The sequence below is a fragment of the Taudactylus pleione genome, unplaced genomic scaffold (genome assembly GCF_031769625.1).
Source record: "Taudactylus pleione unplaced genomic scaffold, aTauple2 ptg000367l, whole genome shotgun sequence".
In the NCBI taxonomy this organism is placed as follows: domain Eukaryota; kingdom Metazoa; phylum Chordata; class Amphibia; order Anura; family Myobatrachidae; genus Taudactylus; species Taudactylus pleione.
In genome coordinates this window covers 2,399,681-2,410,124 of record NW_028284768.1, presented here as the reverse complement: position 1 = coordinate 2,410,124, position 10,444 = coordinate 2,399,681, and positions in this window count along the sequence as shown.

The window sequence follows — 10,444 nt, the reverse complement described above, 5'->3', positions numbered from 1 at the left end:
TCCGCCTACATTGCGTGTTTTTGTAGGAAACACTTTCCGCGCACGCGACCGCTTTTCGCCCTATGTAATTCCAAAGGACGTGAAAACGGCACCTGGTGAAACTTGAAACAGGTGGAAAGTCTTCTCAAAAATGGGGAAATCAGCCTGACATCCCCCAAAAGATGCACTGACATGGGGGATCACTATGGATACCCCCGAATTGCCCTGCTGAAGGTATTTGGGGTACTTAAATGGTCTCAATAGGTGCAATTTGGCATATTTGCACAAGTGGTAAAGAATAGCATTTAGAAGTTGTTTTTTTTAGTTTCCGACAGGCGAAATGCCGTATTCGGGAAAACTTTTCGCCGAAAACGGCTTTTCGTCTGCAATTGAATACGGGACTAAGTCGCAATGCGACTAGGGCGCACCAGCAGACTGTGCTGATTAATTTGATGTGTGACACTTGTATATCTGTGCGATTTTCGGCGGACAAAAACGCCTGATGCCAGCAGAATAGCACGGACCCTGGCAGCTCACTCACGCCAGACAAGTCATGCTGCGTGGCATTTTGAGACTAGATGTACGAGGACACATCTGTATGTCCAATTATTTCACATGTATGTGAAATAATACACCAGTGGTGGCAACACCTATATCGTACATCTGGATATGGTTGTATTCCTTTAGCAGTGCTTTACTCTGCATGAATCCAGTCCTACATTGTGGAGAATGTATGAGATGCACAGATGAAGATGACTTGCTTTGATGTCTAGCACTAGAGAGCCGGAGTCTTCTCCTTGAGTCATAGAATGTTCTGTACTTGTTCTGAGGAACACTGAGTTTTGTTTTACTTCTGTCTATCTGTGTTAGTGCATTTTTAGCATTTTTTATTACACATAAGTAAAATGTCCTTATGCAGATTGAAAGCAACTATTGTTCTGCAGGGGCCATTTACCTGAACTGAAATGCCCCTAAAAGGACCACTAGACCTGATATAAAAGATGCCAGTAACACTCACAAATAGAAATGTAAAACAGGAACATAAAAATGACGTTATATCAAATAAAGCTGTGATTGTAGGGGTGACAGCTTTCAATATAATTGTATTTACAAATTTGCAGATTTGTTAATAAAATGATACCGAATAAGGATTAAATAGCTCTTACTGACACCATTTAAAAAATAAAATAAAATTTTGGGACATTTTTGGAAATAAATAGTTTAATACAGGTATGGAAAAAAAACCTTTACGGGAAAAAACTCACAGGTCCTGATTCAGAGCCGCACGCAATCCGCACGCAATACCGATGCTCACATAGCTGAGCGATTACATGCAACTGCGAAAGCGAGTGAAAAATCTGAAAACCCCCTACGGATCATCCGTTACACAGAGCGCGCACACAAAGATTCTATTGCGATCGGGTGAGACAGTATGAGAAATAGGGCGGCAGAGTGATGGGTGTACCTGGGAGGAGACTGGGAGGTGGTCTGAAGTAAACGCAAAAAAAAGTCTGTGCGGAGTGTGTATGTCCTCCCAATGTTTGCATGGAATGGGTATAAAGTCACGGCGGTTCATATCCCGACGCTGGCAGCCCGAAGGGAGAAGATCCCGACAGGGCAGGTGAGTACCCTATCCCTACCCCTCTCACCCACTAACCCTAACCCTTCCTTTGTGGTGCCTAACCCTAACCTCCCCCCTTAGTGCCTAACCCGAACCTCCCCCCCTAGTGCCTAACCTTAACACCCTCTTCCCGCACCCTAAACCTAACCCTCCCGGGGGAAGGGAGGGGGTGCCTAACCCTAACCTCCTCCAGGGGGTGCCTAACCCTAACCCTCCTCCCCAGGGGGTGCCTAACCCTATTCTCCCCAGGGGGTGCCTAACCCTAACTTCCCCTCAGGGGTGCCTAACCCTAACACCCCCTCCCACACCCTAAATCTAACCCTACCGGGGGAAGGGAGGGGGTGCCTAACCCTAACCTCCCCAGGGGGTGCCTAACCCTAACCCCCTCCCCTAGGGGTGCCTAACCCTAACCTCCCCCAGGGGGTGCCTAACCCTAACCCTCTCCCCTAGGGGTGCCTAACCCTAACCTCCCCCAGGGGGTGTCTAACCCTAACCCTCTCCCCTAGGGGTGCCTAACCCTAACCTCCCCCCCAAAAAACCTAACACTGACCCTGCTATGCTCCCTAAAGCTAACCTCCCCCCCCCCCCCCCGCAGCTAACACTAAGGGCGCCCCGGACTTACCTTGTTCGGGCTGGCGTCCTTCGGCGTTCCGGCGTCAGGATTAAGATAGGAGTCAGTATTTCGACGCCTATCTTAAGTCCCTTGTCGGGATTCGGATGTCGGTATAGAGACCAGCGTCCGCAATAACTACATTCCATTTGTGTGGGCTTTCTCCGGGTGCTTCAGCTGCCTCCCACGCTCTAAAAACATAGTGGTACTGCAGGTTACTTGCCTAACCCTAGTGTGTATATGCCTGTACACGTGGCTGAGGAATATGTGTGCTCTCTATAAATAACTGCTATTACATAAATAAATGAGAAATAGTCTGACAGTTCAAAACACAGTGGTGGGAATGAGCTTGTGAGAAAACCACTGACCCTATTTTTAATGCGCCTTAAGGGTAAAGTCAATGCTTAGAAAGTGCACCAGCAACCAATGTGGGCTAAAGAACCCTGACTCTTCTCTCCCCAGAGCGAGCCACTCAGAGGGAACAGCGGAGGGTGCACTCTTCCGACACCATACAAACTGCCCTTTCTTCCATTCATCCAGCCGTTTTGCTCGTATCTCTGGCGTTTGTGGATCTGCCTGCTCTGCTTGTTGTTCTAGGTGCTGTGCCTACAATCACGTAATGCTGCTTGTTGAACAGAGAAGGCTGCTAAATATTCAGTCAGGTCGACATGACACGAATGTACTCACGTCCCCGCAGAACAGGAGACATTTTCAAAGCTGTCTATTCATCCTCAACAACAACAACAAAATACACCACAATACAAGCTAAATGTTTTCTGTAAATGCGCGTACGTGACCCTTTGTCAGCTTAATAAGAAGATTTAATGCCTCTATTATAATGCGGTATTTGGCTGGGTCAAGCTGGACTGGGTTAGTCACCTAAACTAAAGTCATTGTGATTGGCAATCAAACGCATTCCTGTTTTTTTTCTTAATGGCTTTATACCGAAGTGCTCGCACCTGGCGCGCAGTCCCGAAAGCTTGGTATTCATAGTGCCACCACAGGGCACGGCAAACAAAAAAAAAAAATCATTACAAAATTTCCAAACATTTTAAAATAAAAGAATTACGTTGAGGACATCTGTGTTAAACTGAGCTGCACAGTAAATGTTTTATCCAGCTGTTCTCGGTGACATAAGCTTCTTATAAATCCATTCAGCACAACGTGATATAAAGATCAACTCAATACGAATAATAAAAACACATTGAAAACGACAAACAAAACACTTGGCTTCCTCAAGTTTATAAATAGTGCAGTCACGCTATTTTACAGCAATATATGGTTACATTACTTAATTCCTATGTAACTTTGCTATGTTAATCAATCTCGTATCTATATGGGCGCAAACCTGTCACCCATTGTTGTATTTTCTTACCTGCCATCCTGTCCTGCCAGCCACCCTCACCATTGTTACAGCCATATTTTCAGAAATATGGTACCAGCATTGCAAAAGTATGACCGCACATACCCAGAAGTAGGCAGTTCCAGGTGCCAGTGGTAGGCACCTGGGAGAACCGGTTGTAGGTACTGGTGTAGGAGCAAGTGGTTCCAGGTGCTGGAGTATGGTGGTGGCAATCGGTTACCCACCCGTGACTCAGTGGGAGAAATTAGTAACTGGCGGTACTGGTGATGTTGAGAAGGGATCCAATACCCTAGGAGTGGCAATTTAAGACCGCTCAGGTTGCTCAAGAAAGAACTCTCCTCGACAAATTTGTGATTGCCTAGCGGAGTGAGGTTATACGTCACACCTGTCTAATACACTATCGGCATGGAGGGAGAACTTGGGCCTCCAACAGATGATGGGGCTTCAGATGATATGGGCTGAATGAAACAGCACATACATTATACTATTGATGGTACTATACTCCTGATAGAATTAGGGGAATGCCCTTCGCTTGCACTCCCATCTGCTGGGGAATTGTGGTCACAGTGAAACCCTATTCCCCATTTGATGGTCCAGCCGTGTCACTGTGCCCTATCGGGATACAGTTATTGATCTTTTAGATACTGTGCTGGAAGCCCCCAACTCAAAGGATCCTCTAATATTCCTTTGATGTTTTCCACCTCGAAATCTCAACCGACATTCTAAGAAACGCAAATCCCGTACTCTGGCAGCAGCCAAACACCTGTAAAGCCAAAAATAAACAATTTTTTTTATATATATCATGCCCTTTAACTGCAGAGCTTAGAAATTATATTTGGCATATTGCAGTTACGGAAACAAAGGAAGCCATGAATTGGTAGAATACAAGGATACTGCCACCCCGAGGACTTAGCAAGAACCACTTCTTACAGGCGTTCATCTCCAACACAAGAATGCGAAAGTTCCAAGGGTTACAAATACTCTGTTCTAGAACAGTCTACCTGTGAGCAATACAGTCGATTATTAAAGTATGGAAATAAGGAAGGGGATGGTTACAGCGCTGCCACCTGCTGTACACTAGTAGTACGGCAATAGAAATACAATGGCCATTTACAATTTTTAGCTACATGTAATATTCTGAGTTCCTGTTGCTGGATTCTGATTTTTACATGGAATCTGCAGCTCGTATATATTGATAATGTCATGCTCAGTTTTGTAACTTTAAATGTAGAAGAAGTGGAACTTTAGCTACACAACACCCAGAATCAGTGTAACAGAGAACATGCACATAACAATTAGAAAACAAACAGGGAAAAGACATATTTAATCTTCATAATCAACATAGTATAGCAAAGTGCACTGCTCCATCCCAGCACTGTATATTTGGGTTCAATGTTAACGCAGTGTGATTACTCCCGTAAGTGTATTTTTATCTGCTAATGTGTAATTATATAGCGATACTTGCTGACTTACTAAAGCCCCGCACCGGGACAGTTTCTGGGGTGGCAACCCTATCTAATGGGCGGGGGGCGTGGAGGTGCATCCTCGTCATTATGGCCCCTCCCCTGCTGTGTAAAGCCACGGTTCAAGGGATTTTACACTTCATTGTAATGGTGCTGTTAAAAAAAAGCAATTTTAGCTTAGTTTAAAGCAGGGGGCAGGACTAAGAGGATGTGATTCAATGCAAATCCAGCATCAGGGCTGCCCACTTCAGTCTTGAAGTAGGCAGCACTGGAAGATTAGCCAACTCTGTTGGGAGGGGGGGGGAGTGGATCATGAGAGCCCCCTCAAATTTGGGACTCTTCTGGACCTTACAGGAGAGTTGACAACCAAGTACAGCTTTGGTATCTCCAATGCACTTTATGTTCTCCATGTATTAATTTGCTCTATAAACCAGTGTTTCCCAAGCATTGCTGGTCTACAGGGCACATATGGGAACATTTGCATTACTCCTCTACAAATATTATAAATAATGATTATACCTCCCCTCCTTAAATATAAATATATATATATATATTTATTGAAGCAAATCCTTAAGACATAGGCAAATAAATCAAGCATAAAAAGAAAAAATACACTATACATGATGGTAAACAACATACAGTAAACATATCCCGGCACATTTCCATGGGCATCCTTCACAAAGTATTATTATTATTATTATATTTACATTTTAGTTATAGGGCGCCACAAGTGGTCCGCAGCGCCGTACATACAGTAAAGGGTACACAGAACATTACATTACAATACAGTAACCAAAATATAAACAGAACACAAGTAACAATTAGCAACACAATTCTCCATGTACAGTACAGCTCTGAAGGTGAAGGCTAGAGAAGACGTGCTAGAGAAGAAGGCTGTGAGACAGTGGGGAGGAGGACCCTGCTCCTAGGTGCTTACAATCTAGGGGAGTATAGAGACATTCCTATGACCCAATACTTGGATATGACTAAAAGTAATAATTACAGGTTAAAAAAAAAAGGACAAAAGTCAATGAAAAGGTGTCTGGCGCTCACCCACCAGGCAGCATAATAGGAGGATCACCCAGAAGGATTCGAGCTTCGTACCACTGGGTGAGACGTATGCTATGAAGGATCTGGGATTGGGTGGAGGAAGACAAAGTTGCTATAAAACTTTGCCATGTATCAAAAAGGAAGAAGCTTTCTTCTCATTATCAAACCTTGGGCCTGATTCAGACCCACTCGCAAGCGGCTGTCCGCTCGCAAGTGGGTCGATGGTGTGCACTGCGCATGCGCACGACGGCGGGAGCTCCGTCGTGCGCATGCGCCAGATGTGACGAGCTAAGGACTTTCCTTCGCTCGTTGTGTCTGATCAAAGGGGGCGTGCTGTCGATGTTGATTGACAGCACGCCCCCTTTGGTGGGCGTGCCGGGGGCGTGCCTCCCAGACGGAGGCGTTCCCAAGGGAACGCCTACCGTCAGAAGCCGGCCCACTGACATCACTAGTGATGTCAGTGGGAGTGATTTTGGCTCTGATAGAGCCAAAATCACTCCGGGCCTTGCGGTTGAGAAACTCAACCGCAGGCTCCGGCTCGCAGTGGCGATGGTCGCGATGGTCAAGACCATCGCGGCCATCAACCTGCACGCTCGTATAGGCTGTGGGTGGTGACCCACAACTATACGAGCGTCCAGGAGGACACTCCATAATTATGGAGGACGGCCCTCATTCAGAGCGTGTGCTCTGCTCAGAGGATCCGGCTCTGAAAGAGGGCCCTTGTCTCCACCCGGTCCATTCAAAAATGAAAGGTCAGTTTCTCTCTATATAGTTGGAAATTAATAGTGGTTGGGTGTATCCACTCTTGTAAAATGGTATGTTTTTGCAGCAGAACTCATAGCAAGCAATAATTTCCTACTGCCCAAGATAAAGCAATGCTGTTTTATGACAGAGATATGTAAATACCTTCAGTATTAAGAAGGCTATGGCTGTAATTTTTTTTTTTTTGTAGCCCACCCAATGGGCTGAATTCAATTAGCTGAAACATTGCCACAAGAGGCTTACCGCAGGTCAATAACACGTCTGCAAGTTTTTGCAATTCAATTATAAATCTGTGTTAATTTAACAAGGATGTCAATAGGAATTGGCACTGCTTTTAGGTCCTGATTCAGTATTGCACGTAAGTGAATGCTGAATTCAGATTCTAGATTATCGGGAAACTGCTCGTGCGCAGGACCTGTTGGTCCCGTGTGATCACAGCCCCTGCTATGACCCTGCCTGATTGACAGGCAGCGGCATTTACCGTTCAGGGGACAGCCAGCATGGCAAGGCCAATATCTGCACCCACTATGGTCGCGACGGTTATTCCAGCCTTTGACGTTGGTCGCAGTGCTGGGTTAGCAAATGCCGCTGGGGCGTCAGACACCTCCTGCTGCATTTGCATATTTGCAAGGACGGAATTGCAAAGCTGCTTGTGTGAGGCTTTGCAATTCCATCCTATGATGAATCAGCCCCCTTAGGTTGCAACTTCTAAGTGCACAGTTGGGAAAAATCTCTATTTTAAAGTAAAAATGTTGGACTTGTTTGCAGAACCTATGGTACCCTTCCCTCCCCCTCCAATAAATCATAATGCACTTGAGAGGTATTTAACAAAGTAAATCTGGCCAATACAGGCATGTCATTTTACAGATCATTTCTGATAAAATCATAACGCATGGGTTAATTATATTAGACATGTATGTGGAGGTGTTATATTAGACATGTATGTGGAGGTGTTATATTAGACATGTATGTGGAGGTGCTGTCTAGGGGCCTGATTCACAGTTGTTCACTATGCTGATGTTTTCGCAATGCCACTACGCAAGTGTCTGAGTCGCACTGCGCATACGTCAAGGTACTTTACTGCAGTGGCATGCTGCAAGTCTTTAATCACAGTGTGACTGACAGGCAGGGAGCGTCTGCGGGTGGCAATGGGGAGTGTCGGCTAAAAATGCAGGCGTTTCTCGACCATTTCGGGGGCGTGACAAATCTTGCGTCTGCGATCCTGTTAACATGGCTCTGGTGTCTCAGTTACGGCGGCCATTCTAAGTGACCGTAGAGTCACAGAGGAAGTCGATGTTTGCCTGATCTACGACCGATGTGGAGACTTTAATTTACTGAAAAACACTTACTATAATTTTTCCACTTTCAATAACACATTTGACACTTTTAAAAACCCTCATACTTTGCTTATGTCCACTAACAGCCTTCAGGATGTGTGTCCCACTTTTTCATGCACTCATTACCGTGACACATTGCCGCAAACTTATGGTGCACATCAAGGAAATACTGAGCAATACGTTCTTTAAGTGGATCCAGGTGAACTTTTATGGAGCTTGCGGCTATGAAATTGACCCAGTGTGTCTTCTGACTGAAACTGGTGTGACTGAAAAGTCAGTGGTGTATTATTTATTAACATTACTGTAGTGCATACTGTATACTGGTGCAATATAATATAAAGGGCCAACTTTACTCTAAATTGACCATGCTGTGCATTGGAGTAGTAAACTAGCCTTTTCTCAAACAGAAGGGAAAATAGACTGTGTTAGAACCACATGCATGGACATTAGAGGGCTGTGGGGGTCATTCAGACCCGCTCGCGAGCGCAGGACGCTCGCAAGCGGGTCGATGTTGCCCCACTGCGCATGCGCACGACGGAGGGAGCTCCGTCGTGCGTATGCGCGAGACCCGGATAGCGACGGTCTCTCCATCGCTCCGGGTCTCGCACCAAAGGGGGCGTGCTGTCGATGTTGATTGACAGCACGCCCCCTTTGGTGGGCGTGCCAGGGGTGTGGCTGCCAGACGGAGGCGTTCCCATGGGAACGCCTACCGTCTGAAGCCGGCCCCACTGACATCACTAGTGATGTCAGTGGGAGTGATTTTGGCTCTGATAGAGCCAAAATCACTCCAGGGCTTGCGGCAATGAGACCCTACCGCAGGGTCTCCATCGCAAGCCCGATGGTCGCGATAGTCTTGACCATCGCGACGATCATCATGGACGCTCGCATGAGCTGTGGGTGGTCACCCACAGCTATGCGAGCGTCCTGGAGGACGCTCCATTTTCATGGAGGAGGGCCCTGATTCAGAGCGAGCGCTCTGGTCAGAGCGTTCGGCTCTGAATCAGGCCCTGTGTCCACGTAGTGAAACGTGGCATGGCGAAATATAAAGGCTGCGCTAATGGACACGCATCACAATCCAAATGTATGAACTAGAAATCAAAATACAAATGACTCAGATAACTTACAATGGAATTTTCCCTCAATAATTAAGCACTGGCACAGAGGATCCTCAATGGGTGAGGCTGATGTGCCTTTGTATCAGGGGCGTCTGCCATACCAAGGAAATTACTTTGGGCGGAGGGCCACAAATTATTTTCTCAGAGTAAAGCTGCATACACACGTAACGATTTTCTGTCCAACCAGCCAACGAGTTGATTGGTTGGAATGAAAATCTGGTAACATATGGGAGTAAATGATGATCAGCAATTTGCTCCTAAATGCCAGAAAACAGATGAAAATGTCGGTCAGACAAGTTTGTTAGATGTTTGATCTAAACAATTTGTTCAAACAGTTTTTGTCCATTTTCCAGCGTTTGGGAGCAAATTGCTGATTGTCATTTGCTTTCATACCTTACCAGATTTTGATTCCAACCAATCAACTAGTTGGATGGTTGGACAGAAAATCTTTAATAGTTCTTTGCTGAGTAAATATTATTCGAAGAGGCACTAAAACAAACAAAAATATCTAAAAATAAATGTATTTCATATTAGATGTAAATTTTGCTCACTGTGCTGCAATGCATATTATGCCACACATTAGTGCCAATTGATAATATGCCTCATAGCAGCATCCCCAGTTCATAATATACCACACAGTAATGCCCCAATTAATATGGCACACTGTAATTATCATTATTATTGTTTATTTATATGGTGCCGCAAGGGTTCCGCAGCGCCTAATGAAGTACATAAACAGTTGCGCAGAACAAGAGAACAGTGACTTACAGTACAAGACAATGCAGGAAAAGTTTGCCCCCTCACAGTAATGCCCCCAACTGGTAATATGCTGCACCAATCCCCTTAGTTATGCCCTTTTATATGCCAGTCTGAGATCCCCTAATCTGTGGCCCTTTATATGCCAACCTTAGAGCCACTCAGACTTGCCCCTTTAAATGTCAGTCTCAGATCCTCCTTAGTCCTGCCCCTTAAAATGCCAGCCTCAGAGCCCTCTTTCATGACCTTACCTACCTTCACCACTGAAGTACTCCTCTTCATTGACCGCCCGTCTCCTCAGCCAGCTCTCTCTTTATGCCGGTCTGCTCCTGTGAGTCCATGTATATGTGGCTGTCTGACACCACTGTTACACCCATGGAGTAATTAG